The sequence below is a fragment of the Ammospiza nelsoni genome, chromosome 3, assembly GCF_027579445.1.
Source record: "Ammospiza nelsoni isolate bAmmNel1 chromosome 3, bAmmNel1.pri, whole genome shotgun sequence".
Taxonomy (NCBI): Eukaryota; Metazoa; Chordata; class Aves; order Passeriformes; family Passerellidae; genus Ammospiza; species Ammospiza nelsoni.
The window spans coordinates 101,873,537-101,900,145 of NC_080635.1; positions in this window are offsets into that span (position 1 = coordinate 101,873,537).

Consider the following 26,609-nt stretch of genomic DNA (forward strand, 5'->3'; position numbering starts at 1 on the left):
CCTGAGAAAGCCGCTTAAGCAGTTAACTAGGAAAAAAAAATCAAGGAAAAATATGGGAAGTGACTTAATCTTACGGTGGCTCAGCTGTTGTCAGAAAAGCCAAAGTGAAAGTACCTCTATCTGAGCTACTGCACTTTGTGACTGGTTGCTATTAAGGATTGTTTGCTCCCCTCCTGTATTTTTCTGTCAGCTTTTGTAATTTGTCCAGGATTCTCAGATGTACACCAATCCAGAAATCGCAGCCAAGCAGTCACAGTACGTGTTTACTCTGTTGCATGCAAGATGAAACTCGTATGCAGGGCTGGTGGGGTTGGTGCAATTACATTGCCCAAGCAATCTGTGTGTGCGTGGGGAGCAGACTCATATGCTGAATGTGCTGTTTCTGCTGTTGCTTTTTGATTTTCTGATATGGTTTGGTGTAGAAAGATCTAAAGAATCTTCTGTTAGTCCAAGTACCACAAAATCTGACTAATACCTGCTTCATCCAGCAGTGACGTTATGCAGAACCCCTACTTTCTCAGCTTGTTTATAGTTTTGGATGTTCATACTGACCCTGGCACTCCCTTATACCCAGTGAAGCATTTGATTTTCATTTTCTCAAAAACCACTATTAGTGCTCATCTTAGTCATGCTTTGACACAGTCATAAAGAACCGTGTTTATACCTGGACCTCACAACTTCTCACAGGAAAGTGTATCACTTGTGTAAGCAGCTGCTGCTGCTGTCTCAGCTGCTGGAGTGTGCAATATAATGATTATTGGAAGATTAGGAATATGGATTTCTGAGGTATTGAGAAAACTGCAAGTCCAATGAAAACCAGACTCCTTTCAGTCTGGTTCATACTGGCTTCATACTGCTTCAGTTCTCTAAAAACTTGTAGATCAAGACACGAAACACCTGAAGTCAACTGAAGCCTAGGATAAACCGTGAATGAAAAGAAAGGGAGGTGTGAAAATCTATCACTGGATACTTGAAATCCATCATCCTGATACTTAGTTGCAATCATGAGCATGATCTCAGGCCAAAAGCTTAACATTTTATTTCTTTTTTGGGCACATATGCATTGGGAAAGGTGAACTACATTAGTAGGTTTTTTAGAAAGAAGGTCAAGTGCATGGTTGTACTTTAGGGGGTGGCAGTTGGTGATCTCTGGTAAATATAACTGAATATTTGGCTTTTTGTTATGTTTCACAGGCCTCTCTTGAGGGTATGTATCAGGCAGATGGCAGTTGCAGTCTTCTGTTTTTCAGTGGAGAAATTTTTCTGTTACCTTTGTTACATTTTGTTGATGGGTATTAAGACAGCAGAAGAGAGCATTCCAATTATAGCTGCTTGTAAGGTTCATTTCCTCTCAGAAATTGATGTGGAAATATGTATCTCAAAAATAATGAGCTCTTTCTTTGTGAAGGCAGAGTCATCATCATTATCAAAATGTCACTGGTGTGAAGATCAGGAGGGTTTTAAGTGTGTAGCAATATTGATATTTTTTTTTCCTGACTGACACAGTCTTAATTAGTTAAGATTAGCTGTTTTGTGGACTGGGTATTGCTTGTACAGTCCCAAAATATTTATTCAACAGATACAGGAGAAAAAGGAAAAGAAAAGCTGCACCTGCTGTGCTTGTCTTGGAGAAAAATGGTTCTTGTGTTTAGAAGAAAAACCTAGAACCTGGCAAGTCCACATTCTGGGTCTCAGCCTCTCTCTAACACTGAAAAGTGGTTGCCTTGCCTGGGAGGTTGCTTGAAGACTGTTGGAAAGGTGTGGGTACCATGTCCAGAGTGTGCACAAATATTCCAATCTGAGGCAGCTGCTGTGGAGCTTTTTGTCACACCTGTCTTAGAGTGTAGGGCTGTGTTTTTTACAAAAGAGACAGCAGTAAGTCTGATGCAAAATATAAACAAAGTCCACCTGGACAACTTAACAGACCTGAGGTTTAACCCTAATATCTGCATATGCTAATGAAAATTTATCCAATATAATATGGAATTGTACAGCTTAGAATTTGGACACATTTTCATGAATACAGACAAAGGCACAGATACATTATCCTGACTACCCTTCGTCCATCTGCCTTAAAATTACTCTGACAATTTTTAAAGAGGGGTGAATTATTTTCCACTGACCTAATTTAGAAAAAAGCTAAGTGATTTCTTCTTTCAAAAGACTTTAACTTGTGTTGTTTTTTCAGTATATGCATTTAAAAAAAATTGGTTAAAATGTCACACCTTAGGTGATTGAGGATTGAAACTAGAAAACAGTGATGGAACATATTGAATGCTATCTATAACTGGAATGCCTACAACAAAAAACGTTCCCTTCTAGATTAAGCGCAGGAATATGTTTCTGCCACATCTGACTCTATTTTGTCCCTGTTAAATATTGTCCTGTAAATATGAAGTTATGTTATTTCAGTTTGTGGGAACCCTTTGTGATTAAAGAGCAGGTTCCTGGTGACTGTAGTATGGAGAACACTATGAAACACACATGTGCCCCACAAATTCATGTCCCAGCTGGGAGGTTCCCCAGAGAAGCCCACTGCTCCTGATAGTGGAGCCCTGGAAAAAGTTAAAGATAGAATCTAAAATGTTAGGCTTTGTGCTTTCCCAGATCAACTGCACCTGCGTAAGCAGTATGATAAATTATATAATTGTTAGATGTGATGATTATTTAGTAATTAAATGTAATTATTATATAACCATAAGAGGAATAATGAGCAACTATGTTGGAAATTCTGAGAGGGACTAAATTTATGTATACAATAGAACAATATAAGTTTAATAATTAACGTGAAAGAGTATAAAACATGATCATTTCGGATGTATGGTCAGAATCAGATTTGGGTTGAATATACCCCGATTCCCAGTGCTCTTAATAAAAAGCACCGCATATAATCCCCCATGATTATGTGTTTTTGAATGCTAACACTCCTTCCAGTGCAGGAACAGTGGAAATATCTCATGAGGACAAATCACTGTGATGATATTGAGAGACTTCTGTTTCTCTGCATGGCCAAGTTGTTGCCTAATTCTTCTCATGCCACTCCTTTGGCTTGTACATTAATATTTCCCAAGAGCAGGTTGCAATATTGTGTGTGTGTCAGATTCCACTTTGAATCTCAATGATTTCTTCAATTATGTCCTGCATTAATGGTTGCTGTCTTGGGAACCTTGATGGGAACACCCTTGTGTGTGTTCTGCCAAATACACTGAGATAGCACCCCCAGCATGCTTCATGTATTTTTATTGCTTCTTTTGCAGTCTGGGAAGACTTCCCCATAGTATGTAAAATCTTCCAAATAGCTATTAATTCCTTCAGTGGTGGTGTTCCCTATTATTTGTGATAAAATACATCTATTAAAAAAAACAAACTAAAAAAGCCTTGCAAAATAAATGCATAAGCTGCTTTGCTAAATAGCAAACTCAGTTGTATGCAAGGAATTGTATTCACTTTAGTAAAAGGAAAAGTTCTGTTGTATGAGTATTACAGAAACTCAAATAATCACATTTGTTTCTTCACTTTATTTTGCCTCCTAGTCTGGGACATGTGAGATCTCCCAGAGTTTTCCAGCAGTCTAAACCACCAAGAGAGCCAGGAAAGTCAAATGATGCAGCAACTGTGCAGTAAGGGCTCAGCAAAGGTGAGAGCCTACCTAGATTCAGACCTGTAACCAAACAAACACATTTTCTCTGGTGCAGCTGTCAGCAGCCGGGTTGGCTAAGTGGTCAGGGGGAGAAAGATAGTAACAAATTTAGTGCAGAGAAAAAGGAGACAGATGGCTGTAGACTGGCTGATCTTGAACTGAGAGGTCTGAAAGATACAGTACATGAAATTGCTGATAGAAGATGTGTTAGGCAGAGGTGTAAATGTAGTCAGCTATAAAGTAGCAAAGGTATTTTAGAAAGATGCAAGAACAGATCCAGACATCTAAGTGTCTTTTGCTCTGCTCTCGGTAGGCTTTAAAATAAAATGTAATGGAGAGAATAATAAAGTGCATGGAGGTAAATGGAATGAAATGTCACATCCTTTTAATCAAAGGTCAATTATCTCGGATTAACAAAAGATCATTTTTGAGATATTCAGTGATATTTTTAGGCAAGGAGAATGGGTAGAACTATTCTATCTTGAATGTATTTGATATATTGTCTTGTGGGAAATTGTTAATTAAGCTGGACATGATAAGAATCATTAGAAAAACTGAAAATGGGTAAAGAAAGTAGGGGAGTGGTTAGGAGACAGTAGAGACTATCAAAAGGGAAGTATTGGAATGAAGTTACTAATAAAATCTTCTTTTCAGGATTGAATTTTGAGAGAAAGCTTAGTAATTTCATTTACAGTGTTGATAAAAGAATTAGGAGTATGACAGTGATTCTGAAGATGCAAGTTTAGACAGCATAGTTAATGGAAAGAAGGATAAGAATATCAAATGGGAGAAATTAGATGACTCCAAGGATAAGAGAAATAAAGTGGCTAGTATTTAAAATATTAGAATACACATTCATAAATTAATTTGAGAACTCATGACATCTTGTTATCCTGTGAAAGGTTTACGAAGACGAGGTGAAGAAGATTACAACTTGCATGGTTTAACTGGTTTTAGGAGGACTGTGAGTGTTGTAGGTAATGCATCTAGAAAACGTGCAAGCTTATATATCCCATTTGGCATATCCAATAAAGCTATAAAAGTTTATGCAGACCTCATCTGAAAGGCCCTACTGTGTTGGTACCTGCTTTCCAAGAAAAATGAATTGAGACCTAACTAGTTGCAGAAAAAAGCTACAAAGATGGTCAAGATAAGAGAGGGCTTACCACAGAAGGGAATATAAAACAACTTGGCATGTTTAATCTTGCAAAGCAAAGACAGAGAGGATATATGTTGCCTCTGTTTAAAGAGATTGGAAAGATAAAGATATTGTGAAGATAAACAGTACTGATGGAAAGTGATATTCAAGTAAAAGGAAACTCCTTTTTGCACAAGAACCCTGTTAATGCATGCAGGTTGGAGACCTGTAAATATTCCTTGCAATTGGGGCAAGTCACTTCACTGGATGGTCCTGATTAATGAAATCATTTATTTGTCATAACTATCTGTGAAAAGCAAAGTATTGTATTAATTTCCTAAGGAGGTATCTTCTAATCATATGTTGAATAAAAATGTGCTATTAAAAGTGTAAATAATGTAAGAAGTTCTTACTGTGGTATTTCTTTACCTGAATATAGATTGTAATGAACTGCATGTTCTTAAGATTAAGGAAGTATTGCATTGAATTGTGTGAGTAAGGTGGTATTCTAAAGAAGGAAGTGAAATTGGAAGTAGGAGAAATTTTTGATATTTTATTTCTTGGGGAAGTAATATCATTATTTTTCATTTTAAAGCTTCTAATTAATGAATCAGAGCATGTGAAAGGAATTGGTGCAGGTGTGATTTTTAACACAATATTGGGAAAGGGAGTTTACAGCCTTGTGTGTTTTATACAAGACCCAAAAGTGGGTGGAGTATCACAAAACATGGGAGCAGTACACTGGAAATAAGAGGGGAAGCTGTTCATGATCTTCATCACCAAATGGGGATAAGACATGTAGTCTGAGCTCATACACTAAGGCTCCTGTGTATGAGGAACTTACCTTTAAAGTTTTTCTTCTAGAAGATCTGTTCTGCTATTTAAATGAGAAACAGGAATAGATGCTCTTACTTTCTGGTTTCCTACCAGCTAGAGCTGGCAGAAACACAGAACATAGAGAGCTTTTCATCAAATGGAGAACTTGTATGAGGAAAGTCTGAAGCAGTTAGTCCTTTTCTCCCTGAGAAGAGGCTCAAGAGAGGATCTCATCACAAGTATTCTAGTACTTAAAGGTCTTCTCCAGAGAGGATGGAGTCCCTCTCTTCATAGGGAAGAAAAGGTACAATGGGTGCTAGTTGTAGTAAGATAGCGATTGTGATGTTGGTTGGCTTGTTAGTGCGTCACTGTTTTATGTGGTTTGTAGTGTGTGGTGGAAGTGCAATGGCTGTGCAGTATGCGAGGCGCAGAGAGAAGAACAGGCTTAGTAGTGATGCACAAGAGAGTTTTTTTACAGTGAGAATAACCATTGCCTAGAACAGTATCCAGGCTCATGGTGAAGTTGCCTTCACTGGATGTTTTCAAGACACATCTGGACAGGGTGCTAGATAATCTCATCTAGCCTCCCTTTCCTGCACAAGGTTGGACCAGATAATCTTTCAAGGTTCCTTCCAACCTTGGCTGTAGTATGTTCCTAAGGATATGCTAGCGGGCTGGAAACATCTCACAGAAGGCTCCCTGATTCTTGTGTGGTTTGCAATAACCAATGGAATGAGTGTGGAACATGGACCTGCAGCTTCAGCCTGGTTGGGTGCATGTCCTCTGTGTGGCTCTGCTTTCTTGTTGCTTGTGGATGTGTTTGGAAAACAGCCTATGAATGCACATGGAGGACCCAAAGATGCCACCAGATAATCATATTTCTAATTGATATTTGAGTCACATGTTATGTATGCTGTAAGTCAGTGTTCTGTAATGTAAAACAAAAATCAAAAAGATCTGGTTCTTTTAAAGAGGTACTTGTTAACATGCTTTGCCATGCATCATTAGGACAGTATTTCTTTCTAGAAGGTGTCTAAAAAATGATCAGTAAAAATAATCTGTAATCAAGACAACACATTTCTATCAGTGGAAGAATAAAGCAAATAAAATTATAGGAGAAGGAAGTAAACAGTATAGATCATTGTATCACTTGTTTGTAATGAAATACAGTCATTTTCTTCTGCTTTATACATGATGCTCCCAATTAAATAAGACCATAGTCAAAAGTCACAGTAAATATGGAAGTGATAAATCACAAATTTTTTTTGGTGTTTCCTCTAGAAAGGAAAGAACTTCTTCTAGACTAGAAGCTTCTAGTCCTGTTTCATAAATACAGCCTTCTTCAGACCATTACTGTAGCTGTTGCTTCGACAGATCAATGCAATAGATGTGATGAGCCAGTCAGCTTGCTAAGACCTAATTTTTGGCATAATCTCAACATTTCATTGTCTAATTCATTTACCTTGATGAGACCCAGCAGCATGTGCCCTCTTGGGAATCTCAATCTGTGTCTGTTGGGCTCTACTCATGAAGATGAAGGAAAATTAGTGAAAAAAATATATACATAGATCTCGTGGTTTTGTGGTGGAAAACTCAAAACTTCAAAGCTACTGTGAAATGTTAACTTCAGGACTTGCATACTTTTTATCTGAGAATGTCTGTGGGTCTCCCAGACTGTGGGGCATACATGGCTAGTGGCATGGCAGGCCCTCCAAGTTCCATGTGCCTGGTGGTGGCATCTTCTGGAAAATCATCTGCTTCTGGGATGTGTGCCAGATCCACTGAGATGGAGACTGGGAATGTGGAGATTGAACTTGGGGAATTTGTGTGATGCCATGATTTTAGGGTGTTGGTTTGTGGAGAACCTGTTGAGAGGGAGGCATATTTTTTTCTGTCTTTCTGGCAAATTAAATGCATATTTGGAAAAGAGAGGTGCTGCCTTCACTGGAAAGAGAGTATGTGATCATAGAAGAGCAGCTGGGTGCAGAGGGACTGTTCATGCACATGAACCATCCCTGGCAATCAGACCCCAGTTGCTGGTACTGCCACCACTAATGGCATCTGAGCTTACTGGTATCCTGGAGTAATGTGTGCATTATAGGCCAGATCACACTGTATAAATCCTATGTACGACATGCAACCCAAACAACAGCCAACAATGCCAATATTGTCAGCATGCAAAAAGAGAGAAAAAGTCTATAAACTGTTATACATTAACTTTCAGTTTAATCTCATCAAAATATGATTCCCTGGAAGTTAGTTCCCACTTAGTTTCAAAATTCCTTCTTTGATCAGTAAGAAGAGACAGGTGTCTTCAGAGGGCATTTCTTCCCAAATTACTCTTTGGAGATGTCTTTTTCTCTACTGCAAGCCCCTGTGACAAACTTCAGTTAGACTTCTAGGGCTTGGTTCAGCTTCCTACTAATAGTCATTTGGTGACTTTAAAGATCCCCAGGGATTCTGTGACCTCTGCATGGGGCTGGTAAATGTGATGCAGGTCAAGAGCTGAAGGTCCAGGGAACATATTCTGGGGAATCTGAGATGATGTTAGGTAGGTATGTGTGGCTATTGGGCTGCTCACCCAATTTATTAATGAAAGTAAGGTGAAGGGAATCCCACTATTGGGATCTCACCCCAGCCCAGGTAAAGCCAGTATCAGTCTTAGTAAAATAGCTGTACGTGGATGAGTCCTCAAACTCTAGAAGTCTAAATGTCACAACCTAGTTCTGTGTGAAGAGTAAACCTGAATACAATTTTGTTAATTTCTTGTGAGTTTTTTTCTGCACTGTTCCCATCAATGGCATGTTCTCCACAGCAAGAAGAAAAGCAAGTTGAAACTTTGTTTATATATTGGAGGAAAATATAAAATAGCCCAACAAAATCCTCTAAAGAATACTCCTCTCCCCATCTCCCTCCTGCCCCGTTGGTCAACATCCAAACAACTTGGGAAAGAAAGAACTAGTTGTTCTGCTTTATTAGGGATTCATTAAATTCAGAGATGCCTATAAGAAGTTATATTTGAAAGGGTGAAAATTGCATTTAATACAGCTCTTAAAATATGATGGCTGGGCAACTACTTCTTCTGACAACCAGCAATTACTTAATCATACAAATTTCTTTCACTATGTGAAAGAAATGGAGAAAGGCAGATGAAAATTCCCTTTGGGGATCTGAGGATTTGATAACCTTATTTCTTCAGATGTAGTCAGGAATATTACTGTCTCTAATATCTACATCAGTTGCAGAAAAGCAATAAAAAAGTCATCTCAAAGATCCTGGCATTAGTTTATTTGTGTCATAGCCTTTAACTTTATGAAGCATTTTGTGTGGGTGGAATTTGACATGCCTGATGCAATTGTTCTCTTGATTCAGTGTAACTAGAGAAATAAATTTGAAACAAATGGAAGTCAAGTAAAGAATGCAGGCAAATGTAAAAGGATACATTTTTCTTCCAGGAAGTTTTTACAGTAGACTTCTGAAAGATTTCATCTGGAACATGGCTTCTTCAAAAAGAGTAATTTGACCCTGGGAGAAATCATGCATCACATACATTGCTGATGTCTGGGTCTCTTTCATTTGTCTTAATTTTATGTTTATATGATGAGTATTTCCTGAAACTGTGCAGTGGAAGAAGTCAGTGCTGAAGCCATTTTTATTTCCCCACAAGGTGGTACTGTGGTACTGACTATACAGCTCTTGTTTTGGCTCTAGTTGATTTATATTTGTACCCCCTTCTGCACATGTTTTAAAGAAGGATTTTTGTTTCCAAAGAAGAAAGCTTCAGTGTTAAAATCAAATGTCATTGCACAAAGTTCTTAAGACTCTTTTTTTAATGTGCTTTTTCCCAACTTTTTTCTCATTACAAATAAATTTTATTGCAAGTTGTAATTGTCAGAAAAATCTCCATTATTTTTGTTTAGACTTTTTCACCTTTTATTACATTAAAAAAAATTACTTTGTTTCAGACTCCTCTGTTTTCTAACTAAAACAATAGCTGTTGTATGTTTGTTCAGAAATTAATCTTATCTTTGTTTGTCCCTCTTTATACCTAAGTAAAGAGGTACCTACAATTCATTACAGACGTAAAAAAAACCCCAAAACATTAAGTATTTAGGAGAATGCAGATTTTTCTCTCCTGAAAACGGACCTAACCACTGTCAAGTACAGGAACAAAACATAATAGTTTTAACCTATCTCTGTGGCAGTACCTGGGGTTATTCCAGTTGCTTGCAGAGGGCTGTAGGATCTATTGTGAGCAGCTGTATGTGTTTGCACCCCACCATTGCATTTCATAACTTTTCTGTGGTCATGTCTATACTTCTATACTACTGCAGTTTGTAGTTTATAATTTATATTAGGAAATGGAATAAGACTAGGGAACACCTGAGCCCTGGCCTGGGTCTGGGGGTCTGCATGCTGCTAAATGGTCAGCATTGTCCTTGGCAGGGCTAAGGGCTCCCCAGACAGAGTTTGTCAGGGTTTGGCTGTAGCCCTTACTTTGCATGGAAGAGAGTTCAGCTGTATTGATATGTGCTGTGCAGGGAATATTGGTCTTCAGAGCAGAGGACAGACCTTGGTCCATTGCATTCATCAGTATCAATGCAGCCACTGGGATACAGTGAATAATCCTTATGCTCAAAGCTAAGGATGGACTCAGGTAGGTTTTTGCTCGTTTTTAAGAAACACAAACTGCTGGTATTATGGCCCAGCCTTTCATCTGTTGTGTTTCTCTGTGTGGCTGTTTCTATTCGCCCCCTGTGCAAGGACATACCATAGGCAGCTTGATAATGCAGTTACCCTACAGATGCTGGTTGTACAAGTTATCAAGTGTCATGAAAAAGCTATACTTAAAAGCAGGAAGGAACATAAAAATGGGCTCCAGTTGTATTTAAAAAATAAAAAATTAACACATATGGAGACTCACATTAACTATTATTAAAAATGTTCAGTGGTCTATGCCTTATTTAGTGATTTCTAAGAGTTTTCTAAGAATAAGTTATTTAGTTTTCTCTGGGTTTTCTATATATTCTTCATGAGTGGGAGAAATTGGAGAGTTGAGTGTTGCTATTACCTTTCAAACCTTCCTTTCAAACTGCATCCCACTAAGTTCTTTTGCTCCATTGAAGGTCAGGGACAACAAGTTAGATCAGAAAAGTGAGAGACCCCAAGAAAGTCCCAAAATAAGGGGGTGCCATCATGTGTCACAATACAACCTGTTTGGAGGCAGAGTGAATGCCTTGAATCCACAAACAGGACTTGTCAATGTTAACAGCTTGCCCTTCATGGCCTCTAGGTTAGAGGATAGAACTGATCCTGCTAGGGTGGAAACACAGCAGGAGATACTCCTCTTTTTGGAATATATGGCTTTCCCACACTGAGATGAGGGTGTGGTAGACCTGGATAAGGGGAGACAAGATAGGGGCTAAAAAAACTGACAGGACCTTGGTCTTCTGGCAAGTAGTGCTTGCAAAACAGATCTGTGGGATCTGTTACCAGCATTATGGTAGTGTTGTGGTGCCAGAGGTAACATGAGAGCAGGATAGGAAGAGGTACACAAAGCACTTCTGCTCAGACATTCTGTACATTTACAAATTGGCACCCTTTCTTTAGGCATCAGATCCCAAGCAAAGAATTTCTCTCTGATTATATCTTCTCAAAGCATGAAGTTATGGTCTATTAAATGTCTGCACACCCTACTTGAAAAATGACCTATCAGCATTTTCAGCTTTTGGCTCTGCTTTTGAACAATCTCCATGTATTATTGTTGATAAAGGCTTCTTTCTTCCTACTATTTTCCCTTATCACAAAGAAGTTCCCTGAATTCTGGGACTTTCCTGCAAATGTGAATGCTTAAAATTACACTTTCTCTGGGCTTTTTTTAGATTTTCATTTTTTCTTGATGGAGAGAAAAATACATCCAGTGCCCTGGGAAAAGTGTTCTGGACCTGGTAGCAATGTCTCAAATGTGCTTGAATGAGATCTAACAAGAATAAGCATGTGTCTCAGCTAGGCTCTTGAGACTGCAGGATGGGAAAAATATGCTCGAAGGAATCGCACTGAAGTGGTTCACCAGTAGTACATAGACAGGATTGCTGGTAGGGATATTTAATAACATGGGTATGGTTCTTGTTTCCAGGACTTAGAGTTCATAAAGAACAGGTGAAAAGAGATTAAATGCTTCTCCGACATCATTTTTCTATGTCAGAATTTGCTGTCAGTGCCACAAGTCATCTTTGCAGGGGGAAAAGTGAGCTACATAGCTAGGAGCAGGAAAGGGAGGCGTGCTATGCCCTATAATCTGAGAATCTTGTTTCCCATGACACTAGATCCCAGTAACAGTATTTCTTTGTTACAGAAATGCACTTCAGAGATTGAATCAAAGCCATACAAAACAATTCTAAGAATCCTACTTCTGAAAGCAGAGGAATATCACACAAAGAGTAGCAGATGTTGAAAATATTTGCCCTCTGGCTTCCAGTTTTGGTTTCTATTCCTAAATGGTCCGTTTCTGAAGCCTAAGAAAACTATTAAGCTGGACTCGCACCTGTACAAGCCAGACTCAACTCACATGCACTCTGAAACATCTGCAGACTGATGTAAAGCAACCAGAAACCCCATGTTTTATGAGCCATTTTGGCTTTAGAGAACCTCTACTAAAGCACAGCTTTCATATTATAGAAAGAAATTGAAAAGTTGCCAATTGGAGGTGACCACGAAGGGGACAGCAGGATCCATATGAGAAGAAATCTTTTAATAATGTAGTTAAGAGGGAATAGATACAATAAAATGACCTTTCAAAAGTCTCTTATTCTCCTATAATTTTTCAGTTGCTTTAGCCAAGTCTACAGGATGCTCCAGGGTGAAGTAGCTGACCTTCAATGCTTGGGAGTCCTTGTACTTTCCTCTTCTGCTTTTATCATTTTTGGAAGAATTCAAACATTTATCTAGTCACCCACTGAAGAATGGGTTCTGATTTATCTAATAAATGATAGAAATTGCTGATCTGGTCTATCTGGAAATGGAAAAGACCTCAGATAAAAGCCTTTCTTTATTAAGGAGCCAGAGACACTTTAGATCTCATTTGGCCTTCATGCCCTACTCATTCCTTGTTGTTTTATCTAGTGGTGCTTTGCTGATACAGTTATTATGCTTCTCTCTCAGCTACTCTAAACATATAATATTAATTCTGCACTGTCTTTCTACCTCCAGCCCTTTTAACTGTTAGCTCTTTAAAACCCTATAAGGCCGATTACTCTATGATCACTCTGTGTGTTTCTCACCTGAGCAGGCATCCTCTGGTTCCCTCTAAATCCACTTGCTCCATTTATTCCCTTGCCTTCTTTTTTGTTCTTGTTGCTCTTTAGAATTTGGATCCTTTTTCCAATATCAGGAAAATATTTTTGTCCTCATCTTCTGAGTATTTTTTCCTAATCTTCAGGAAGCACAATAATCCCAGAAAGAGGTGAATAGACATGGAATTGAATTGCTCCTGTGAGGTGGGTTCAAGACCTAGGTTGAAATATTTCAGTGAATGTCCATTTTGACATTACAGACTGTTTTCAGCATCATATAAAATGGTTGTCCTAGATTACTCTAATGATCATAATCACTGGTTTTAAAATCTGTGGGTTCTTCTTTAAAGACTCAACTCACCACTTCAAACAGTTTTCTCTTTCTCTCTTCATTAGTAATCCCCTCACATGCTCTTTGTTACAGTGTTGTTTCATCTCGTGTTTGTTTGTCCTAACTAATTTAGATATTAAGTCCTTGGTGACTGACAATGTGTCTATCTATGCAAAGCACACTTAAATAAATAAATTTAATAATAATTAATAATAAATATGCCAGCTGAAAGCTGTGCATCTGAGCTAGCAAGGACAACAGTGACATTGATGAATTTGTTTTCAGGAGCAATGCTTGCTGTTCCCCTGCCTCGGCTCTTCAGGAAGAGCTGTTAATGGCTGTTGTGCTCTGATGGCTGCCAGGTCCCCTCTTACAGCCCTCCCCACCAGAGAGTCACTCTGCCTTGCTCCTCATCACTGGACAATTTGGAATCCAACCTTTGGAACTAACACTCTCCTAAAGATGATTGAAAAACAAGAGGAAAGCATGGAGTCTGTTTTGGGGGAGGTGATCCTTGAAAATTTCCCAAATCCCCATGCACAACTAGTTCCAGTATTTCCCTAACTGACAGCAAAATTTTTGCATCTTTGTTCTTTGTGTGGAAAGTTGTTTTTTTTCTCCTTCTCTCTCTTCCCCCCCTTCCCCAGTTTCTTATGTGTGAAAGGTTTGCAAAGCAAGTTAGCACTTTTGTGAAACAGGCTCTGTAAACACTCGGACAGAATAATTAAAATTGGCAGGAACGAATTCTTGTGGTGTGTGCTAACAGTTGTCTAAGCTCAAACACGATTAAATCTGTTATTCCTGGTGGGCACTACCTTGTAGGAAAATAATATTATTACAGATACAATCTTTCAGCTAGTAATAAACCTCAGGAGTGGTCTGGCGGAGAAGGGGGACAAGTGAGTCTTTCCTAAGCAGAAGTAAACTGGGGAAAATCTGTCCTTCGTGTGTCTGCCTGAGAAACTGTAACTTCTGATAGAATCAAGTTATTCACAGTATATATTGCTATTTTATTTCATTGTAAATGCAAGAGATTATTTGCATGTACTTTCTCTGGTCCATTCCAGAACTCTAACTGCAATAAGCCAGGAAAAGAGTAGCTGAATAATAAGTAGCAAAGGAAGAAGAATTAGAGTAATTTCTATGATTATTAATCCATCTGAAGATGACAATTTTTTTCAGAGATGACAACATCTAGAACGTGTTCCCTGTGGTAGCAGTTTTACTGTCATTAAAATCCTGAAGTATTTACTGCCACAAATAACATTTGTTCTCCCAGTTCACCCCTGGGGAGAAGGGGTTAATGTTCATGAGCTTTGTTTTTTGTAGAATCTTTATTTTTTTAGGTAAGTATAAAATAGACTTTGGAGGAAGTTGTGGGATGCTTGGTGGAATTCAGGAGCTGCAAATTAGACCACAAAGCAGTTCTTTTTCAGGCAAATAACTTTTTCTTCTTACTCCATAAGGCTTCATTGTGACAGAACTTTGTGAGGTCCCGGGAGTACTTTGAATATAAACACTGCAATCTTGAGTTTAATTCAATATTTTGTGGAGTCAGTGGAGAAAGTAATATAATTTGTTCACTGTAATCAGCTAGTAGGTATCTCTGAAGGTCTGATTACTTCATGTTCAAATAAAATGCACTGGTACAATCCAGATGGGAGTTGATGATGGCATATATAACTAATCTGGACTTGCTTAGGATGGAGTTTTTAAACCAATCAGAGATAAAAGAAAGCATTATCGATGGATATGGCTCCTTGGGAGCTTGGTGTGAGTGAGAAATCCAAACCTAAATGAAATACTGTGGGCATACAGTGTCAAAAGAAGGTTATTGCATTGTAACTAAAACTTTTTCAAGTTTGCTGCAGAGCCTCCAACATAATCCTCTGTATCTCCCAGGCTTCAGGTTGTCCAGTCACTTTTCAAACACAAGCTATTTTTGTCTTCTGGGGTTGAAAGGCCCGTATATTTGCCTTCCCCCATTCCCCAGCATTTCCCACAACAATAGCAGAGGTATGGCCACTTGTGGCACCTTTTCCACTTTTCAGTGGTGTGTGGTCCATTAGCAGTTTGGGGTTGCTGTCCGTGGGCTCAGCCACCACGGTGGTGCAGCCGTGATTTGAGCAAGAGTGGTGGATAGTGAGGGCTGCACTGTGCTGTGTGTCTCTGCTGGATTATGGCCTGTATTGTCTGGTCCAGCCATTTCATGCGTGCACAAAGATGCTCACAAAGTCTTGAGAGAGAATTATTTCCTGCAGCGCCCTGTCTTTTAAGAATTCTGTTGAAGGATAAGCGTTTTCCTTATTGGTACTTGTTAGGTGCTTCTAACCCTGAATAGACAACATTTTAGCCTGTTCCTCATGACTTTTTCTTCTGGGCAGGACAACAATACCTGCCAGATCTTTTAACAGGCTAAATTTGGAGTTCATCCCAGGTTCTCATATGCACTGTATTGAGGATCCCCTGAGCTTTATGTGAAGCAGAGAAATGCTACGTAATGGTCTTTTAATTTTTTGTTCCTTTTGACAGCTAAATACTGAGTCATTGTGAATAAAACTCATCTGCCCAAGCACAGCTGTCTGTAACTGAGCTAATTGTCTTTCTTCATTAATTACTGAAGAAAACTAGGCACTTCTGGGATGCAATTTGTTTCATATCAGAAGAGACACCTCAAAAAATACAAGAGGTCTTATGACTTGCTAGTTTCAAAAATTGTGACCTAATTAGATCACTATAATTAGTTCAGGCCATGGGAAAGACTGTTGAGGCTTAGGGAACAACAGATAACAATTTATAGCTTTACTTGTTAAGAGGAATCCTGGTAATCAATATTTCCATGTTTTCAAATGCTTTACAGGAATTGTATTTCTCATAATTTCTGTCCTTTTTTTCTCTAGAAAAAAGCAGCGACAGGATTCCTTCCTTTCCAATTCAAATGTAACTTCCATCCATATTTTGAAAAAGCAGTTCTACCCAGGGATCCCTCAGACTGAATGAGCTGAAGCTGAAAGGTGTGTGTGTGATTCAGACAAATGCAATGGGCTCAAGACAGGACTAACTGGATGCTATTTCATCAGTAATACAGGAGGTCAGAATAAATGATTTGGTAGTCCCCTTCTAGCCTTAAAGCCTATTAAAAAACCTGAACAAGTTCAGTAAAAATATAATAGTGTTTTACAGAAATTACTTTAAAACCCCAAAGAATTAATAGTCATTAATGGCCTTTTTATGATATTTTCACTATATATTTCTAGTACAACAAATCCTATAGAGAGGGTTTTTTTCTTTTTGAATTGATGATGTGATGGGAAAAAAAAGTCCTAATTTGAATGGTCAGCCTTGAATAGCAAAAAAGATCATTTCCTAGTGTGGATGCCTCTTAAACATTTGCAAGTAGGAAGAACAGTAATTTAGAAATGAGAGGGAGATCTCATTTTGCCATGAATTTTCAAAGCATCACTCTGTGTATCATTTAGACAACCTTTGGCTCTGACTGCTGAGTACAAATGCATCAGCCAGTGTGTGTGGGCAGTGTGAGCCTTTCAATTTTCCTACTGTATAATAATAAAAAAACAAATGGTGGTGAAGCCAGCATTTAGGTCTAGAGAAAGAAGCTGTGATAATGCCATGAATCCTTGCACTCAGGGATCAGCAATGATGGCATACAAAGCAGCCATAATGACAGGCAGATTTTTGCTTATCGGGTGTTGATCTGAGCCACAGGCACATTTATCCAATCTTGTTTTTATCTTGCAGCGCCTGTACCCTGACTAATACCTTTAAGAAAAAGAGTGGTTCTTTAAAACATGGTAACTCAAGCCTATAGGAATGAAACACATTTGAAAACAAGTTAATTCTTTTGGGTTAATATCACAGATTTCTGGCCTTTCTTCCTTCCTCTTATTCCCCTAAGCTATATCTGTTTTATGTTTTAATTTAATATATTGTACAGTAGAGACAGTAGTTTCAATTCATGGTAGTGAGAAAGAATAGAAATCCAGAGCTGTTGCACTATTGTGTGCCTTCTGGGGATCCCTGTAGCAAATGTGTCTGGAGAACTTCCCTTCATAGAATATAGCTTATTCATTATTGCTGGTAAGAGACATGAATAAACATCCAATAATATAAATACCTACTCTGCACACACAGAAAGTTTTTAATGACAAAACCTATGGTTTTTATTGCTTTTATTAGCACTACTGCACAGAGACAGGACTAAGAATTGCTCTTACGAATTTTATTTGTGGTGAGACATGGGTATTTAAAGAAGATCAAGTGTGGAAAGGGAAGATGATTTCAGTAATTTTTAATAATCAGACCATTGCATTCATGTTTACAGGCTGGTTGTAGATAATGTGATGGTCCAAATTAAGAGAATTAGGAATGAGAACTGTCAGAAACACAGTAATAAATAGAGAAAGAGTCAAGCTTCTAATCCCATTACCGTATTCCCAGATAAAAAATAGTCAATTCAGTGGTACATAAACATAGACATGTTGACTCTAGAGAAACTTGGCAAGGCCAATCACATGAGTAGAATAATAATTCTGAAGGCATAAACCCTGCATAGTAAATTGACTCAAGGAAGATTTTCTGAACTGCTCAGGACTCAGAAAAAAATTTCTGTCCAAAATGCTTAAAGGGTAAAGCATTATTTTTAGGTCTATATAACTTGAACTATGGAAACTCTAAATGCTAGAAAAAAATTTCAAAATGTGCTGATGATGATGCTTAGTGATGTGAAGAGAAATGTGATAGTGCTGGTAATGATACTGTTGCATAATCTTTTCCTCTGTGTTAAAGGGCCCAGAACTTGAATCAAAAGTGTGGGTATGCCATAGCAATGCCTACAGTACCATCCCTTCCCTGCTAGGCTTGGAATTCTGTCAATATTCCTGTGACATTTGGATCCAAATGGAGCACAAATTATGTGAGGGCCGAAGACTGTTTATTGTTGCTGGAGTAGTAAGATACAAATTAATAAAGAAAGCAGCAGCAACAAAATGCTGCCGGTCACAATTTGTGATATAAAATTAAAGTAGACAGCCTGGAGGAGCTAGTGACAATAAGTAAATAACATTTACAAATATGCTGGAGGAAAAAAAAAGAAAAAAAAGAAAAAGCAAGAGAAGCAGTCAGTCTCTTGATAGATGACAAGGGTAATAAAAAGCAGAGGGATGAGGCTTTGCACAATTCTCTTATCTTTCTGTCCTTGTTCTCACTCATGCATCCTAAACTGGAAATGTGATCCTCTCATGTCTAATGAGAAGGGACATATAGTATAAGGGAAATAAGAAAAGCAGACATGTTCCAATGCCTTCACTGCAGCTTGTGTGAGCTTATCACCATACGGAAAACACAGAATCTGCAACCCTCTAGCAAAGCTCAGCCCAAATGCCTGGCAAGGCTTACAGCTCTGCAAGAAAATCCTACCTTTTCTGCTGGGTCTGGCCACATCTGGCCCCACCATCTTCCCACAGCACCTGCATCCTCCTGGTGTAAGGGAACACATCATAGCCCTGTGTGGGGACTCCAGGCTGGACAGATTAGAGGGCAGCAGCTCTCAAGCTTATTTCTGCCTCTGTTCAAGTTCCTCATGGAAGGCTTCATCTGCCTTTCTCCTGCCATGTGCCCCTGCACTACTTGTCTAAAACTCTTCCATATTTGTTAGAGATGTGCATCACACAAAAAAGATATGATACACTTGAGTGATTTTTTCAACTTCCCAATTCCCTCTGAGGGTAGGTAAGACTTTCAGGGGAATACACTACCAAAACAGTGCTCCAGTCTTTGTGTTTCCCTCCTGAGGTCTCTTTGGGTGCCATCAGCCACCTACTCCAGCAGGCTCTTCCAGGATTCCCATAGCAATATTGCCACAAAGCCTCCTTGACCGGTCTGTCTTCACCTCTTACGTTCCCAGCAGCTCTCTGTTACTGCTTTTCCTGGACTCACGTATTTCTCAGTGACATTCCTCTCTCCTCCCTCCCCCTTTCCTCCTAAACATCCCTTTCCCTGGATTTTCCCAGCAGCAGCCTCTGTCTCCATGTCAGCTTGGTGCCTCTGCCTGAATTCGATTGTTAGCAGAAGTTTCTGGTGTAACATACAATTACATGGCTATGGATTATGGAGCTCTATTTAATATTCAAATCCTTGCTTTTCCCAAGTGGCAGAATATATTACACTCAAAGTTTTGCCTTCAGTGGAAGTTTAACAGTGGAGGCAGGCCCAGTTTAAATTTCCACTGTGTTGGAAAGGAAACTGGAAAGATTTATGGGAGGAAGGTAACGAGAGCTTGACAAATAGGAGAATTATCCCATAGAGGATGGCTGTGCTCCTCAGAGTGCCTTTCCTTTGAGCTGGAGCAGCACTGGCCTCCAGGGTTGTTCAAAAGGGGTCTGTCTGCAGACCCGCAGTGCTGTGAGTGTGACAAATGCAGCCAGAAATGTGCTGGCAGCTGGAACCTCCCTGGGCCTGTACCTACTTCTAGGCAGAGAAGAGTGAGATTGAAGGGCAAAGGAAGTAATGGAAATGATAAAAAAATAAATAAAAAATAAATAATGAATAAACTTCAGGTGAAGAAGGTGCCCAGGCTGTCTGGACCCTGAATGCTGGGAACAGATGAAGCCCAGGGAGGCTGTCCCATCTCCAGGAAAGGGGCCAGTCAGTGTCTGGGCTTGTTGGGCTGATTCAGATGGGGCCTGGTGCCCTGAGGGGTCAGGAGGGAGCAGATTTGGTGTCCTGCTGCCTTCAGGGAGAGCTGGTGCTCCATAGCCTCCGTCACCTTCACTCAGTGCAAAGCTTGGAACAATCAGCAGGTGTAACATACCAAGGTAGATTAACTAATGCAAAGTGCTTTTTCACCTCTGATGCAACTATGAGCTATCTCTCATTCTTCATTCAAATAAATACAATAAATTTTGTTGCACTAATATGCAGTACTTAGAGTGTATGAAAGCTCTGGTTTGACCTTGTATTTATGTTCCTTAATCATTTCTTCAGAACATGTATCATGTATGCACTGCTTCTGTCTGGAGAAAAAAAAATGTAGAGAAAGAATTGTAGAGAGATGCAGTGAAGAATTAAAAAAAAATTAAATTCCCACAGCAATGCTGCTGAGCTGGACTGAGAGGACACACTATAAATAAAAATCCTTCCAGAAGAAAAGCATGTCATTTGTAGTATGCTACATGATAAAGCTAATCCCTCTCTTAGAATAATAAATTTTTGATCTCATGATTTCTGTGTGTATAACATTTTCAGAATTGTGCTGTGATAGCAATCTTTTCCATTAATTTACCATCTAGTTGCAAAAACAAAGCACTGCTTTTGTTTTATTAGTTTACCTTTTATTTACTGCATTCCTACTTTACCAGAGGTATGTTAAATTATTAACAGGTTATGTCTATGTTCACAGAAAACCTAAATTGAATCCAGTACAATGTGGACTTATTAAAAGACTGGCTAATAGATTTGCTTTGCCCACAAAACTGCACTGTGGTTTCAAATATTCTTTTTCCAATTAAAGCTATTTATTTATTTTGATTTCTAGCAGTCATGGTGAATTCTTGACAGTGGTATTTTTTTCCACAGAAATGCTCTGTATTTTTGCAGGAGTAAAACTGCATGTTTAATTGGTTATTTTAACACCTTGAGTGCAATATCTCTGTGCTTTAATAGGCCTATAATTTAGGTCCACTATTTTCTATGGCATGAACATTGGCGGATTTCTCAAGTGTCTTGCTTCTCATTGCTGTCTCTGATTTCACATTAAAATCCCTCTTTGTCCCTTTTAGTCCCTGATGATGACCCTTATTAACCAAAAGGATTTCTAGAGCTGAAAAGCTTTCCATGTTAGAAAGGGGCATGTTACAAAAATGTGTTTTTGTTAAAACTTAAAGTAACTGTCAGGATAAAAAAACCCAAAACCTTGTCATTGTACACTGGGATGCACAAATATAAGTATTACATAAGTTTAGATTTTTTTTCTTAGTATTTTTTCAGCACAATGGATGAAGTGCTAGGCAGAATCAATAAGTTTTGCTCCACTAAAGGACAAAAATCTGCATTATCCTTCTTTCCTACCAATTAACTGAGCCTCCATTTCAGCAGGTCAGGTCTCCATGATTATTGTCAACATGACAAGCAGGTCATCTACCTACATTCCAGATGTGTTTGGGGGAAAACCAGTGGAACTCTTGACTCTTGCTCTCTTTCTGTCCTATTTGGTAGAAAATGATGTGAAGGATTGTGGGAGAAATGGCTTTAAGAATGTCTTGTGTTGAATGCAGGAGGCCAGATTTTTAATTTGTGTCAGCTGATGTCACACCACAAATTGGTAAGGAGTTCTGTACACTGATGCTGGTTGGAATATGGCTCTTTGAGTTGTGCCTCTTTAATAGCAGAGGTTCATCAGAACAACTCATGTGTTAGCAAAATTGGGCCAATTGTGATTTAAAAAAAAAAATCAAGAGTTATATCCTAAAATATGTGTTGCTGAACAAAGGGTAGGGGTATACTTAGACACTGAATGGGGAATTCACTGGGCAGTGCTAAGGACAGAGGGCAAACACAGTATTTAGTTGTGAAAGGGAGAAATATCAAGCACAAACAGGAAACTGGTGTCCCACATTGTTCAGTGTTGGGGACATCTTTATGGGACTACTAATAAATCAGGCTGGAATACCTTCAAGGAGGATACTGAAAACCATGGAAATCTTAGGGCCCTTGTCACAAATCATTCACCAAGATTTAACAAAAAAGTTTCAAGTCTTAAATTTAGAGGTGCAAGAAACTGCATGCATTTTGATTCTCCAAAGAGGATATTAAGAGTGAATTCATTATTATTTACACTTATGTAAGGAAGGTGTTTGTAGAGATAGGTCTTTAATGCAGTGGAAAGGCATTATGGGATCCAACAGTCAGAAGATAAGACTAACAAACATGATGTGTTGTTTAAGTATTGAGGATAATTAATCCATAAATTGACTTAACTTGGAATATGATCTTTTCAGCTGCCTGAGTCTTTGAAATCTGATTCTCAGATACAGGCTATAGCTCACAGAGACATTATAGACTTGGTATAGGAATCTGCTGCTAAAGTTCTGTGGGGGAAAGTCAGATTAACTCATCATATATCATATCGTATCATGTCATATCATATCATATCATATGTAATCTAATCTATGATTTATGAATAATCTTTTAATTTATGAATAAATAATGTCATCTTGGCCAGTTCTCTATTTTGATACCTGTTTTTATCTGTGTTTGGGTATAGAATCTTCACACAGAATAGTCTATTAGATCAGGCAGAGAATCAGCAACAATTTTCCTTGGGAAAATTTGTGAGCTACTAATTTTTCTGCCGTTCTGAAGAAGTCAGCATCAACTGTAAAGCAAATGGACGTAGAAACCCTCAGCAATCCCTTCCTGCTGACCTGACCAAGCTGACATATGGTAACTTGTGACTGGGTTCAGGGTCTCAGCCTACATTGAGATGTAAAGAAGATATTTTTCTAGCCTGGACCCCTATGAGAGTAGTTCAGGATGAGCAGAGTATGCAACAGGATTTGCATTTCTTCTCTGTTTAAGACTTCATTCCTTCCAAAGTTTTTCCTCTTTCCAACAATGCTACAGGGAGAAGTGGAAATAGAAAAAAACAGTCCTAGGAGGGTTTTTTCTTTGTATCCACTTGAACTAAGAACATAAGTGAGGATTAAGCTATCGGAACAAATAGAAGGTTGATTCTCTATAAGTTGTAACATGAATCAAAGCAAAATGAAAATTCCTCTTTTACAAAATTATGTGATTATTTTACTGGTGCTATTGAAAATGCTTGTTTTATTCAAAAGCCTTGTTATAAAACCTTCATAAGACCAAAGAGATGGCTAAGAAGCAGTCCCTATAAGCCATAATTGGAGAATCATAAATGTAACAATTATTTTTGTGCTCCTGGAGTCTGTACAATTTCTTTCTCTCATCAAGGATTAAAAGAAAAAAAATGCAATAATGTTGTTCATACTTTAATTCAAAGTTTGTTGGTTAATCCTGGCAGTGGTATAACTACAGTGAAGTTTATTGAAGTTGCTTAAAAGAGGGATTAGATGCTGCTTTTTCTCCCCATGCCTTTACTTCCACTCTGATAATATACCTTTATGTAATCAGAATTTTTAACCATGGCTGGAATATTGACTGCATCATTTGCATCATTCAAAGCAATTAATTTTTGTTTTGTTTCAGTAACTTCTTTGTCAATTGACAACAAACAATTGTGAGTATGTTAAGCTTCTACTTATGTTCCAAATGGGTGATGAATGTATCAGAGCAATCAGAAGCAGAACTGTAGTAACTATGATTGATACTCTTTGGAAATAAATTGTGTTAATTTTAAGCTTAATGAAATTCCAATAGTCAATTTTACACTAAAAATTATTCCTTCAAGTTCTTGAACTAGCCCCCATCTGTGATGAACTCATTCACATCACAGTGCTCTTACTTGTGAGGAAATCTCAATCTTCATTTACTTTGAAATGCAATTTGTGGCATGAAAATGCTATGTCCCAGAATGGTGCACTCCCTCTGTCCAAATGATCAATACATGATTTTTGTTTTGCAAGTAAGCCATTGCCTAAAATAAGAAGTTAAAAAAAAAGTAAAAAAAAAAAAAAAAAGTAAAGAAAGAAACAAAAAGGTGGGCACTTATTTATAATTCTAAAGATTGTAATGTATTGCCAGTGAAGAGAAGCAATATATTCTTAGACCATGAGCACAGCAATATCTTTTGTGTCATCATGTTCTGGAGGGATTACATGTATTTAGATATCCTTTATGGAATTTAAGAAGAAATGTGAGGCTTATGTCATGGTGCTCTTAACCCTAAGATGCAGAGGCACTTAGAGAAGCTTACCTGATATCTGTACGTTGATATAAGTCTCCTGATGCTTGGTCAGCTGCACAGAAGCACAATACTGAGTGCATTTCCTGAAAAACTTAACTCTCCTGAGCTGTTCCAGTGGAAATATGGAGTGTTTCTGCATCCTCTGGCGATTGTCCATAGGAAGTGAAATAGCCTTTCCTGAATTAGGCCTGCAATGTTTGCTTAGCTCTAGAGGCCAGTGCATGGTAACCCACTAGGGTGGGATCAGGGGGAGGAATGGACTCTTTACAGCCACCACAGAGGCCATTTGTGCTTTACCCTCTTTTACAGGCCAGGCTGTGGGATGTCATAGCCCATTTTCTTCTAGCAGCTCAAGAGAACCCACATCAGGCAGGAAGAGAAATGCTGTCTTTCCACGGAGGGATAGCAGGGGGGGGGTCCCTCCATCTTTTACAGGGAAATAGGATTTTTTAAAGACCTTGGAAATCCAATCATTAATGGACAGAGAGTGAGATTTCCAGATGTTTGAGACTGCATATTTTCTTGACCATATAAGTCTTCCAGCATTGATCTAGGCAGGATCTAGCTCCATGTTTTAACACTTTTCATGTGACAATTAAAGTAGCTATTCAGTATTTAATAGTATGAAGCTCACCACAATGAACGACAAAACTCCCAAGGGCATCTGCAAGATCCAGTTATTGCCTCCTGGGCTTTGTATATTCTCAGTTGATTGTGGATCTCCTTTTCCTGTGAGGAAGCTTCCAGGCTCTTGTGGTTACTCTAATGTCTATTGAACATCCTTTACTCCCAGTAGTGTTATTTACCCATCCTGCCCCTATATCTGCTTTGTCTCAGGCTCTTGACAAAGCTGTCAGTTGGTGTGGATGTTGTGTTTACTTTCTTCTATATTTCACTTTGAAAAGAGGAGAAAGACTTGGAATTTAAGTCATCAAAACCATGATTGTGACAATTTGACAAACTTAATCTAATAAACTATATGTAGAAAAACAATAAATTCAGTGCAGTAAGCGAATGAGTGAAGTATTTTTGTCACTGGGGAAGCGTTCTGTAAAAGCTGTGACAGGGATGAGCACTATTTATTTTGTTCTCATGTTTCATAGTTTTTCAGACTGCAATGCCAAAAAGGCCTATTAGGATCATCTAATTTGGATCTCTCCTGCATAAATAGAATTTCACTCAGTTATTTCTTTGCCGAGCCTGATAATTTCTTTCTCCAAAGATATATTCTTTTAGCAGCTTTGTGCTTCTTAATGGTTATTGATTTAAATGTCCTCTATCCTGCTCTTAAAAATGCTTTGTTTAGGGAAAGAAAAAGTACACTTTGTTTCTTGTCTGAACAAAATGAGCATCTTTACTCACCTTGGCCTTTCTCTTCTTTCTCTATAGCAAGAAATTTCTGCATAGCAGTTCAGGACATTTCAGGGAGTATTTTCAATTGTCAGTGGAAAAATCCTATTGATTTCAGGTAACAATTTCACAAAAAAAAACCCCCATGAAAACAAGAGAAGAGAAAATGTGAATACATAGCATATGATTAGCAGATTCAGCAGCTTCCCTCACTACTCTAATTGTTAATAGACCAAGGACAGATTGATAGCAATCACTCAGTTCTTCCACAATAATTATATACTGTCCACATCAGCTTTGCTGCGGTTTGAAGAGAAGACTCCCTAAAATATTTATTCATCAGTCAAAAAGAAGGGAAAAAGCAGTAATACTGTCATGACATGAATTTTTAGAAGTGCATTTGAGGATCAAGGAGCATGATCTGGAAGCATTTGTCAGCTATCTGAGCTATGAGATCACTGGTGTTAGTGATATCACTTGGTGGAATGAGTCCTGTGACTGGAATGCTGGGATGGAGTGCTGCAGGTTGTTCACAAGTAATGGGCAGGGCAAGCAAGTTTTGCACTACATGTAAGAGGTTTGACTGCACAGTCCTTACAGTTAGTGATGACAGGGGCTCTGTGTGAGGACTAGAAGAAAGAAAATGTTGTAGTGGGTGCCTACTACTGTTTGCCCAGCCAGAATGAAAGCATTGATGATTCTATAGACAATTAGGAAAATCTGAATCAGTAGCCCTTGTCCTTATAGGAGATATCAACTTCCCAGACATCATCTGGAAGTATACTGCTCTGATGAACAAGTCTTGGAAATCCTTGAAGTTTACAGGAGATGAAACTTCTAATCATAGGTGCTCAGTGAGCCAATACATTTCTTTGTGGTGCAGTGTTCCAACCTAATCCTGTCTAGAGCCAGGGCAGAAACCCCCAAAAAACAAAGGAACAGAAAAGCATGTCGATAGCTGTTTTTGTTGACTTTCAGTTTCACTCATTCAATTACAAATGGGAAGAGAAAAGAGCATAAACAGTTGGCATAAGCCATATTGTTATCCATCCTTCATTTCTTATTTCTTATCTGCTGGGAAGGCTGTAACAGCCTTGTTTGGACCTGATAAGGAGTACTGTACAGCTTAGATGTCACCGCTG